Consider the following 13773-nt stretch of genomic DNA (forward strand, 5'->3'; position numbering starts at 1 on the left):
CAGGATTGGTGGAAGGAGTTTCGGAAGGAGTGGTGGATGAATTGGAAGAAGTGTCACTAGAAGTTTCATGATGATTCATCCACTCTTGGAATTCGGAATTGGATTTATTATTTTTTTTATTTTCTTTGCTATGTTATTTTTTTTATTTTTTATTTTTTGTTAAACTTGTTCCCAGGTAGATTTGGAGGTTTTGGGGTGATCTCCAAGACCTTACTAGAACTCCCCGAGGTTACTGAGTAAATATGGTGGATCACAAGTCAACATTTTCGACCAAACAACCTTTAAGCAGAGTGAAATTGCTTATTTTGACAGAACAAGCTTGGTTTTCATATAGTAATAAGTTCAACAATGTAATAGTGCAAAGGTAGATGCTCGAAATATTCCCAGACCGATTGGGAAGGTTGCCAAGGTACCGCTTTAGACCCACAATTGCCTAGACAGAACTCCCCGAGGTTCCCAAGTAAGTGTGGAGGGTAACGCTATCACAAACCTTATTTAATAACCAATCTTTCTAGACAGAACAATATCAGTTTCTACCATTTGTAATATTACACAATTGTTCTCAATACTAAGCGTTTTATGATTGAAATTTATGAACAATTTTATGCAATTTTATGTTGTTGTTTTTTTTGGAAACCTAAATTCTAAGGAAAACTAAGGCAAAGAAAAAGGAAAATCATAAACTAAGCAACAAAATAAACAACACAAAAATAAAATAAAGAAAAGAATTAAAGTGAAGATAAATAACAAGTTTAATCTTTTTTTTTTCTACAAATATTTATTTAACTAAAAAAAGAAATTAAGAAAAAAAAGAAAGATTAATGAAACTATAGTTAAAAAGAAAAAAAATATAAGTTTATATATATTTATATAATGTTTTTTTTGTTTTATCTGAAAAGTAGAGAAAAAAAAATATTAAGAAATAGATATATATGTCTTTTTTTTATATGTATATTTATATAGGACAATTCTTATATAGGGGCTTCACTTTAAGCCCTACCGGTAGGGCTCTCACTGTTTCTCGACCCCTGAATAGTTTTCGACGCGGTTTTTCTTATGACCGTGTATATTGTAACTATTTAGAGCATCCTGCAAATTTTCATAAAATTCTGAATAGTTTACAATACCGAAAACTAGATTCAAACATGTTGTTGCACGTGTGACTAATTTTTTTTATGCGCGTGGAAAACAACATGTTTGAACCTAGTTTTCGGTGCTGTAAACTATTCGAAATTGTCTGAAAATTTACAGGATGTTCTAAATAGCTACAATATACACGGTCATAAAAAAAAGTCGCGCTGAAAACTGTTCACGGGTCGAGAAACACCAAGAGCCCTACCGGTAGGGCTTAAAGTGAAGCCCCTATAGAAGAATTGTCCTATTTATATATGTATAATTTTTTTTTACCAACAAAAAAAGAAAGAATATATATATAAATAATTAACTTTTTTATATTTTTTATATTTTTTTTTGTTTTTTTAATAATAATAACCAAATTAACTAAAATTAAAAATAAAAAAAATAAAGACTATACTAACACAATATGCACACCAACAAAAATATAAATAAAGTTACCAACATTTTTGTAAAATTTCACTAAACCTTTGAAAACTACCTCCCCGGCAACGACGCCAAAATTTTTTTAACGCCCAAATCGTAACAACTACTAAGCGGTGGTTGTAGTATATTCGGGCGGTCGATCCACAAGGAAGTAACCTAAAATCAAAAGATTAGTAGAAAATAACACACACAAAAATTAGTAACAAGAAATAAATAAGAAATGGAAATGAAAAGAGATTTGAGATTTTGATGTTGTCTTTTTGATGAAATGATAAAATGAGATATGTGAAATAAATGTAAGATGTAATCAAGAGTTTGAGAAATAGAAATGTTTTAAGAATCATCCATATGCTTGTTTAGTTACTTGGTTACTTGACTTACAAAAATACACGAGTAAATAGTTCACATCCCAACATTTACTTGGAAAATCTAACATTAAAGTCCATATTATTTTCTAACAAAAGTATATTTGAGTTATAAAGTTCTTTACTTTAAAAGCTCAATGTTAATCTTATGAAAAATCTAAAAATGACAAAATACCCTAGGGCAATAATGCAATAGAATATTAGACATAAAATTATGTATCAATATTACTTTTACTAATTAGAAGCACATAGAAAGAGCATGACTAATCCTATATACTATTAGAATAAAGTAAATAAAGATAATAAAATAGAGATGGAGATAAAAGAACATAAATAACTCAAATATTGTACATTAAGAACATAGTAAATCAAAGTAGCAAAATAACATCACTAGCATATGGAAGCATCCCTAACCTTCCTAGGAAGATTAGGCCATTATGCTCATGATTCTCACAAAATTCTAAGAAGAAAGTGAGTAGAAATTTTGCTATAGTTTCTTTACTCTCAAAATTACATATCAAATGTGAAATGAAAGTCCCTATTTATATAGGGAGAAAATGACTAAAAATAAATTAAACAACAAAATGGATTTTCAAAATAAATCTGAAATATTAATAATAAAATATGATTTTGAAAAATCAAATCTTATTATAAATATTAACCTAGTTATTTTGGTGTATGGTCAAAATGCTTTTTTTCTAAAGCACCAAAAAAGATGAGCTTTAAAGCTCAAAATGGGAATTTTGCAAGGCCCAAAGTGCACAAAACATGGGTTGAAGGGTGGATGTAGCAGAGAAGACTTTGGCCCACTCCCAGCCAATGGGAGCGCGACACGTGGATGGCTGGCTGGAAGGGAAGGTGCTGGGCGCTGAAGGAAGTTTGGGCCTCGGGTCGCCAGGCCTGCTGGAAGGTGTTGGGCTTCAGCTGCTTCAGGTACGTGGGCTGGCTGAGAAGCTTGGGTGCTTTGGGAAGCTGGGACGCGTGGATTGCTGAACTGAAGGGAGCTGGGTCGCGCGGGTCAAGAGGCTCTAGGTCGGATCTCCCGCGGGTCAGCTGCTGGAGATGGCTGGAAGTTGGGCCAGACAAGTGGTGGACTCCAGGCGACTGGGCCTCTCCTTCAATTGGGCCAGCTGCTAAGAACAAAACAACTAAATACTCCTTAAAAATGTTATTTTTAACTTAGTTCTTTTCTCTTTTCCCTTTTTCTTTTCTTTTGCTTTTATTAATGTCAAAATGCACCATACTTTATACAAATTAAATTAAAATTAATATTTTCCATTACAGAAATATATCAAAATAAATTTAAGGAAATATTAATTAAAACTTAATTTAATTTAAGCTTTAAGCTTAGTAAAATGTCATTTATAAGTACTAATCAATTTTCTTTAAATATTGTCACACATAATTAGATGTAGATTATGAAGTCATCCAATACTAGAAGAAAAATGACTTCAAACAAAAACCAAAGCATTGAAACTTAATTGAAAAAAAATGTACAAACTAACACTAAAATATATGTTCTCGTTGCGTTGTACTTTAATTTTCTCACTGAACAAACCCTCAAAAGTTACTTACGAGAATGAAACTTCTTACATGGCTAATACATATACCAATATACTCAATATTCATGCAAAATAAAAAGTTCATGCAAAAATTAACTACTAAATGGTAATGCGATGTGTCATTCAATAATCCATACATTTAAAAAAAATTATTATTAATATTAAAAACTTTCCACCACATTATATTCATTTATTATACCGCATAAAAAAAATAAAACAGCTTCATTTTTTGTTACGTTATTTTATTATACATTTGTGTAAGTCAATTATAATAGTTACTTAGCAGCAGTCAAATATTTACGTATCCACAATCGTAAATAAGTCCCAACTCCTCTCTAAATTTACTATAAAACCTTCAATTGTACAGTTTATTGGACCTAAAATTACGCTTCTACCACCACTTATTTAAACTGTGTCAGCTAAAAAACCACAGCCTATTATACAATCGGTTATACCAAGTAAAAATATTAAAAAATCAACATTTTAACACCAATCTAAAATTGACACTTGGCAAAAATCTGTGCCCCACATGAAGGACTCAGTCCTGTAAGGGATGCCAGAATTCTTCTAATAATAATAATAATAGTAATAATAAATAATTATAATTTTATTGTAATAGGCAAAATAAAATTGAAGCGTGGGATTGGTTTGTTGTATCATACATTAGAATATGTCTTTGTAATAATAACTCACGTGATTCTACATTTACTAATATATCATTTGTTGTCATACGTGTGATGGTATTATATATGTATATATCTCTTTTATATAAAATGTGTGTATATAACAGAAATTTTTTGTTTTAACGGTTGTTTATTTTTTTCTGTTAACTTTAACATAATATTTTTATATTTAACAGTATATTCTTATATTTAATAATAGATTGTAAACATGACTTAAATTTAAATAAATAAATAATTAAACAAATTAAAATAAGATATTTTTGAGATATTTTACAAGGATAATTATTTAAAAATAATAAAATCATATATTTTATAACTTAAATAAAATTTAGTTAAACTTAATATCATATTAAACATATAATATATAATTTTTTGTTGTCACTGTCAAATTAAAAAGGTATAACAAATATAAACTTAAGCAAAAATAAATAAATAAATAAATTAAAATAATATATTTTAAAAATATTTTATGATAATTTAAATAATTAAATCACATTTATTTAAAAATAATAAAGACATACATATCATTTTTTTATCTTATAAATTTTTGTGATAGTTTATTTTTTGTCAAGTGATTGTAGTTCTTTTTCTTCATAAAATTCATCAAAGGACATTGCGAGATATATTAGTAACTAAAAATAGTTGATGCATATATACTTCTGTCTACACTATGACTTTTTCTATTCTTATTTTATTTCTATTATTAATTTCTTTTTAAATATTATTGTATGTAAATATATATCTATGTCAATGTTGTGTTTAAATGTCATATATGTTGAAATTAATTGAGCATCAAACAATAATCAAGAATTAATCAAACATATTCATGCTCAATATTGCACAATGAAATCATCTTATTTAAAGCATCAAACATAATAAGAAAAAGAAGTTTTACATACTTTTGTGATCAAGTCTATGAACCATCATTCTCCATGATTATGCTCATCGCATTTCATCCACCTACACATCAAAGATCAAAAGGCATGCTTGGGGTGTAGATGAACACTACTCTCTTTCTCTCATTTTCCTCTTAACACCCATTGTCCACACTCACATTATAAAAGGTGTAACCCCTTTTATAAAACATAATGGGCTTATTGGGCCTAGATACCCAATGATAGGATTAGTTGTCCTGGCCCAATGGGCTGGCCTAAAGACATTGAGAGTGTGCCCATGGGCCCCGAGCATGTCAGTATATTATGTCCATCCCATTATGGCCCGATGGTAATAGCATGCAATACCGATTATATAGTTATCCTTACATGCTAATCACGACACTACGTGAGCAACGTATAATTATGTCAGTCCATATAAAATATTCTAACATTCTCCCACTTGGACTACATAATTAAACCAACAAGTGTTCATTGAACAATAATAATGTCTATACACAAGAATCTCAAGAACCACAAATGTCTATAAAACCAATTATGCATCATATCATATCGATAGGATACAAATATGATACATAACGAGACATTGAAGATTCATAAAGCATGGCGATAACTCCCAATATGGATCCACTCAAACATGATATCTAGACTAAGTCATTGGCTCGCATCATTATATCATTACCAAACGAGTGTGCACTCATAATGCCAAAGAGTGATCCACAATATGCATGTATTCAACAATAAATAGCAATCCTTAACATGTCTATCATATATGAAAACGGTAACTCCCACTGATTAAATACATCTTTGGCACCTAACAATCCACATAAGAAGTATGTTCTCAGTACACACGGTTAGGTAAGCCTTGTCAGTGTAGTTATTGACATGTTATCTATAAGTGCGTGTCATGATGCAAATAAAGGACTCCACAACTTTCTTACTACAAATGGAACATCTTCTTCATTAATGGAGTAACAAGACTCCGCAAGTTCCGAGAGAAAGATATGACTGCGACATTTATCACATAAGTTCAGTAAATTCACAATAGAGTAAATTCACAATATCACAGTTGTATTGTATAAACCATGTCCTCATAACACGTCACTCACTCTACATCTATGAATGAGGATGCTGTAAGTGTCCACCTAACACCTAATTACAAAATAACTCCTTTTACCATTATACATGCATGTATAAGAGAGGAAATTGTAGGTGTTTATTTGATTAGACACTTAATCACAAAATAGCTCCTCCTACCATTATAAAGGATTTTGACATCCATGCAGCCTGTTCAATCGAATTCACTAAAACCAACTATTGAGCGTCATAATGTTGATTTGTCGATTTCAAAGATATCATTGATACCATAAGGATGACTACTCAAGTACCAATCCAGCATGCCCATGACAAATATCACAATAGGGAATGCGTATACATGAGAACACTCGAGGCTGCCTTCAACAAGCATGTACGGAACAATCTCAAAATTGATCTCTCATCATTATCAATACACGTGGACTTTAGGCCTTTCACAATACATCACACTTTAGACTATTCCAAAGTTCTCATTGAAATTGAAACATTACTCACATCAAAAGTCAGTCAACATAAACTATGAGATAATTCATCTTTCCGTTGATCTCAACATGAAGAATCTAAATACTTAGACCATGCAAGGCTTCTCTAAAATTCTTCATCCAACAGAGACTATCAAATAACGGTTTTACTTGTCTCCAGATTAGATCAGTATCATAAATTATGAGCAATGTACTAACCATGTAATAATATAAACATATCATCGTTCCCATTGATCTCTCACATAATATTGACTAACGATAATGTTTCGAATTGTCCATTCTAAGAATAATAATAGTCATTGTCTTGATGCCTTTCCAAAATGAATTTAATCCATTGAATTCGGGTGTCCTTGTCAGTTGCCTTCTCAAGGCTTGATTGAGCCAAATGAAAATTCTAAAAATAAGAATTTAGTTCTCACATCCTTCTATATTGATTTCCAAATAGTCAGCACTTTATCATCCAATAATAATGTATTTTGAATAGTTCATTCCATTATAATGGTAACTAGCTATAGGCTTTAATCAACCTTAATTTGTTCCTTAAATAGTATGTTCTCAACAAGACCTGTCATCAAGAAAAATCTCTCAGTTATCATGTGATTAAGCCTAAACTTCCATGTTTGATCATATATTGGAAATCGTGATATTAACATATCCGCTCTCCAAATAAGGATTAAGAACTACTAATGGCTCTCGATTAATAATTTTGAGGTATATGTCGTCAACCTTATTTCCAGTTTGTAATTGTAGGTCTGTAAAACTATTTCGATCCTATATCTTTGCTTGTTCAGATATGGAGTTTCTTATCATATTCTGGTTGATTGTAGGGTCGGCAAGAAGATCAGCGGAAGCAAAACAAGGGATAAGTCTACTTATTCCCTAAATAATCTTTTGACCCTTGACTAAACCCCAACTTGAAACTCCAACATGGACAACTTTATTTACTTATCATCAATAGTGGATAGAAGAGACAATTATATGAACCATAGTACTATTAAAAAAATAACCATTGAGATAATCATTTTCTCTTTCACAATTAAACTTTGAGATTGCGATTGCCCAAAAAAAAAAGGTCTGCAAATTAAATAATTATTCAGTCTCAACCTATATAAGGCTATTTGGAATGAAATGACACAACCCATCAAATCTAAATCCTTTTGAGTGTCATAGCAAAATACTTAACTCCTATTGTCTCTTTAAACACCTAACATGGTTGTGAATATGGAATTATGTTTGTGATTATATTATTCCATACAAAAATTCAAATATCTCTCCCACTTGGACCAATATAATAAACAACCACCATATTAAACTTCATTATCTAATAGGCAGTCAAATAAATCATGTATAATATCATACCGATAGGATACATATATTAAACATAATTTGGCCTGGAAGATATCCAAATATAATAACAACCATTAAAACAACATGCATGCAGTGCAACCATTGAGACTATATATATACGTCCCGTTTTGTACTTGTCACTTTGTCAAACAATGCATATAAGAAGTGATTGCACGTCATTGTGCATGTTTGGATTAATTATTTAGGTGTTTTCCACTTTGAAGCTTTCTAAAACACCAAAAAATGTTTAAAAACTTTGATGTGTCAAAGCTCGAGAAGACTGTGCTCAATATAATGATCATGTGAGAGAGATTTTAACAAAGAGTAATAAATACTCGATATCTCTCAAATCTTATACATGATATTATAGATCATAAAAAAAAAACTTTATGGACAAAAGAATTAATATGATCAGCATGTGTACTATGCTCAAAAAAAAAAAAGAAGTCAAAACCTAACTTCCCCTTATTCTTTCCATTGGTTATCCAAAAAAGAATACTAAGTTATCAATATCACTATATGGCAAGCTTTGTTTCATTGACTTCAATCAAACCAAAATTGTTGCCTAAATATAACTTATCTATCCTCAAATTTGTAGCAACAACGACATGATATTGAGTACACATGCGTTATTCTATTTAATTTGGATTCATCGTGTTTACGAACATCTCCAAGTAATACGTTTATCACCTCGAAATAGATAATGATCACATATCTATTGTTGTATTCATCCAAAATTTGTCCACTTATGATCTATGTCATATCTTGAGCCTTAATTATAAGAAAACCACAATAAATGATTCACTAGTCCCACTGAAACTATCTTAGGGTATAAAATCAATGCAATAGTCTCCTGAACTCATCATTATCAAAAAACATAAAAGTTTCACTTTAATACCTTAAGAGATTCCTAAGCGATCTCATCCTCATAAAGTTGTCATAGAAGGATCGATTAACACATATATACCTCACTACAGCAAACTGACACCCATCTCAATATTCTCAATCTCCCACTGATCATGGAGTAACTCGACATCTATTAAAACAATGTGACTACAAGATTTATCAATTTTAGGCCTAGTCCGTCTTTACAATGAGATATCGTTATGTCAAAACATATTATTGTCCCATCCGATAATTAAACGGTGGAGATTTTAGGATTGCTTGAAGCTAAGAGAAAATATCAATGAGCAGTGCCACTATGCATGTGAAAACAAGGATCGCACTATTTGCTCGTTTTCTCAACTTTCCAAATGATCTATCAACAGAATCGATCATGTCATGCTAGAGTCGTTCTAACAAAACATATGACTCTTACGCAGGTAAGGACAACCACTTCACATGTCACAACCAAATTCATTAATCCACTACCGATAGGGTAGAAAAGATTGTGCGGTTCATGACATCCAATGTGTTTCCTTCACCATCTAAGCATCCTACCCAACAATAAAATCATCGACAGGATGACTAAATTGCATGTATGGATCTTAGTATTTATTGTGATTAGAACAAATGTCAATTTAATCAGCGATAATCACAATCACGATATGAATATCCATAGAACATTCAATTACATGTTTGTCATAGATTATAATCTCATAATTATCAAATAATCCCAACTAAGCATCCATAAATGTCAAAGAATCTTTTAAAAAAGAGCATAAATCAAATAGGTAATAATTCTGTAAATAAACCAAATATATGCCAACAATAATCCATTCATAATCATGAATCCTCAAAGACAAATTATAAGGCATATGTACAAAATTTGGTATAACATATTGCTCGATTATTGGGTCTTATGTGAGATTATAATTTTAAACTCCATAATTTGACATGTTTAGACTTACGATAGGCAAGCACATAAACATTCAAATTGTATTAATCTCACAATTATTATGAATGAAAAATTGACATGCTTAAACTCACGATAGGTGAGTACATAAGCGCTCATTTAACGTCACAACAACATAATCATATTTGCACATAATGCCAAGTATTTTAAAACAAAACATAAGGCATAAATTTCAAATAAATATAATCATGTTTACAATTAATAAATGATATAAGATAAATTGTGAGATAATAATTTTAATTTAATTTAATTGTGTGATTATGTGTCAATTAATCGTTAACATTGACCAAACCCAAAATATAATTACACAATTAAGTGGGAAAATAAAAAAAAATGTCTAAATGGCGAAAAATTGGTCCCAAAATGACCCTGCACGCGCCCCCACGCGCCATAAAATGTTCAGTTTTTTTTATAAAAAAAATAGGCCTAAAAACGACGTGTCGTTTACCCTCTATTATTCGCAACTCTTAGCATAAAAACGACATGTCGTTTTCTCCAATAATGAGAAAACGACGTGTCATTTGTAGCATCAGAAAATGACCATTGAGTCTAATAAACGACGTGTCGTTTTTTCCATTGGCTGGGGCGAATGACATGTCGTTTGGGGTCGTCCCTGACCTCTGAACCGGGTCAACCCGACCCAATTCGGACCCGCGACTCCGACCCTGTAGAATTTTGGCCTCCGGTACTCCATTTTCAACGCCGTTTGAGGGGTTTTCATGCCCAAGCTATTACCAACGTTTCCCAAGCTCCAAAACAGCCAATAAAAGCCCAAAGAATTCTATTTCATATCAAAATATGAAAGCCATTTTCATGCCTGAAAAAAACCGGATTTCTCCCATTCTTGCTTGTAATAATGCAACAAAATACTTTTACCCAATTTGTTTCAACAACCCAAGAATAGACCCAAAAAATGTCTGAAAAAATTTAAAATTAAAATTTTTGCATATGGGTCTCACAAAACCGTGGGTATGGAAAAATTTTGAGAAAAAAAAAGAATAAAATCAAATTAAATAGATTTAAGCCTTAAAATCAGATGACCTGGCTCTTGATACCAATTGTTGAAATTAATTGAGCATCAAACAATAATCAAGAATTAATCAAACATATTCATGCTCAATATTGCACAATGAAATCATTTTATTTAAGGCATCAAACATAATAAGAAAAAGAAGTTTTACATACCTTTGTGATCAAGTCTATGAACCATCATTCTTCATGATTATGCTCATCGCATTTCACCCACCTACACATCAAAGATCAAAAGGCGTGCTTGGGGTGTAGATGAACACTACTCTCTTTCTCTCATTTTCCTCTTAACACCCATTGTCCACACTCACATTATAAAAGGTGTAACCCTTTTTATAAAACACAATGGGCTTATTGGGCCTAGATACCCAATGAGAGGATTAGTTGTCCTGGCCCAATGGGCTGGCCTAAAGACATTGAGAGTGTGTCCATGGGCCCCGAACATGTCAGTATATTATGTCCATCCCATTATGGCTCGATAGTAATAGCATGCAATACCGATTATATAGTTATCCTTACATGCTAATCACGACACTACGTGAGCAACGTATAATTATGTCAGTTCATATAAAATATTCTAACAATATATGTAGAGATTATTGATATAAATATTTATATATATTATAGAACTATAATTTATTCTATTATATATAGATTTTTTAAAATAGTGAACCAATTTTTATTAAAATTATAGACAATGTTTATAACTTTAAAACTAAGCAAACGTGCATTGCACGTTGCTTCTACCTAGTATATATATATGTATATATGTTAAAAAAGATACACTTTAATACTCAATTTTTTTTTACAGTAATAATACTTAAATTTACAGTTTTGATGCAACTTTTATACTCGTAAATTTAGGTATTAAAATGTAACTTTATACATTTTTTTAGTATTATCACCGCCAATATCCATAAATTCTTTAAATACTATAAAAATCATTTTAAATTTTAAAAATTATCAAAAGATTACAAACTAATTAATAAAACTAAAATTTGCAAATTCGAATCAACCAAAATTAAAATTGAAACTCAAAATCATTCTAAAATCCATATTATTAATTACTTTTTAATAATGTTTTAGATTATTTTAAAATTATTTTTATAATATATAAAGAATTTAGTTTAAAATCATCCCAAAATGCATATGTGCCGCATGGATACTTAACGAACGGTTAACGGTGAGTACTAACAGTTGCACCAAAATTATAAATTTAGGTATTACCGCAAAAAAATATGAGTATTAAAATGTAACTTTTGAAATTTTTTGGGTATTATCGCTGCCAATTAGACTAATAAAAATGTGTCACATGAATATTTAACGGGCAGTTAACGGTGAGTACTAACGGATGCACCAAAATTATAGATTTAGGAATTATTATCGCCAATAAAAAATTTGGGTATTAAAATACAATTTTTGAAGAAAAAAAATTAGGTATTATCGCCACCAATATCTCTATATTAATATTGTACATTTCCATTAGACAAATAATATATTGTTATCTTTTCATAATGGTATATTTATAATATGATATTACATATTGTAATACTAACAAGGACAAACAAATATTTCACGTGATGATAATACTGTGTTTTACCTTTGAAACAGGGGAGGCACTTCATCCACTCGATGGATATTAAAATTGTATTTACAAATTTTCATCACGCTTCAAAGCTTATCATAAGTTAATTATATATTTTTCGATTCTTAATATTATTAACCTTTCACAAATAAATTTGTAGGAAAAAAAAACAAACAAACAAGTGGCTCGTGATCGTGATGCTTCTTGTGCCTCGAGCGAAGAACACTGTTCTTTATTTTATTCCACAGACTTAAATGATATTGTCATATTGGGTGAGGGAAAACATATTTCTTTTATAACTTTAAGCATATTTCATAGATAGATATTTATTATTATCAATCATATTTGTTTTATTTAATCGTGTCGTGCATATTGTGTATATGTTTGTGTTGTATCATGTGATGCCCCTCCCTAGTATATTCTGACACATCTAGTTTTTTGTTTTTGGATAGAAAGATAATTCCATTAAAACGCTAAAAAGAAGCCAAAACCAAGCAAATAGCAACACAAAAGTTTTATGGCCAAACACAAACACGAAGACCAGGCCACTACACTTTAGCACTCTCTATAAAAAGAGTCATTCTATTACAATAAACAAAGGATAAATCAATGAACTTCTTGAAGATAGAACTCTTAAAAATAATATAGTGGAGAAAAACGAAATATATATATTAATATATTTAATTGAAGAATGGAAATACTAAAATACAATATAAAGAATAAATCAAAGCCGAGACACACAAAATGCGCTTTCCTTAAAGCAGATTTGCCCCCTCTACCTGAACGGTACTAGAGGATTCGTGAGCAACCACTTCCCAAGATACAACAATTATCAAACAGGACTAAAGCACAACTACATATGCTTAGGAAAACTCGAAACAAACATTCTCTCTATCACTAGAAAATACTATAGAGACAGAAGAGAGAAAGATATTAAGTATGTGATACTCTGTATCTATGTGTGTCCTAGAATGAGAGGAGAAGTCTCCTTTTATAGGCTTCATGGAGAATTGAAAATGTGTGAGAATCAAGTGCATTAATGCCCAAATATCCAACAAATCTGAAATCTTAATTTCTGAAAATCAATAAGAATTACTCACACTTATTCTGGTAATATCAGCAATTACCCAAAGTGATTTTATGAAAATCAATCAGAATTAATCACACTTATTATGGTAATATCAGTTGTTACCCAAAGTTAATTACACAATATTCTGATATCTCAATTTTGACCAAAGTAACTTTCCAAAATCAATCAGAATAAATCAAACAATATGAAGATAATCTCATCTTTAATCAAAGTGAATTGCTTAATCA

This window comes from Humulus lupulus, chromosome 4, assembly GCF_963169125.1.
Source record: "Humulus lupulus chromosome 4, drHumLupu1.1, whole genome shotgun sequence".
Taxonomy (NCBI): domain Eukaryota; kingdom Viridiplantae; phylum Streptophyta; class Magnoliopsida; order Rosales; family Cannabaceae; genus Humulus; species Humulus lupulus.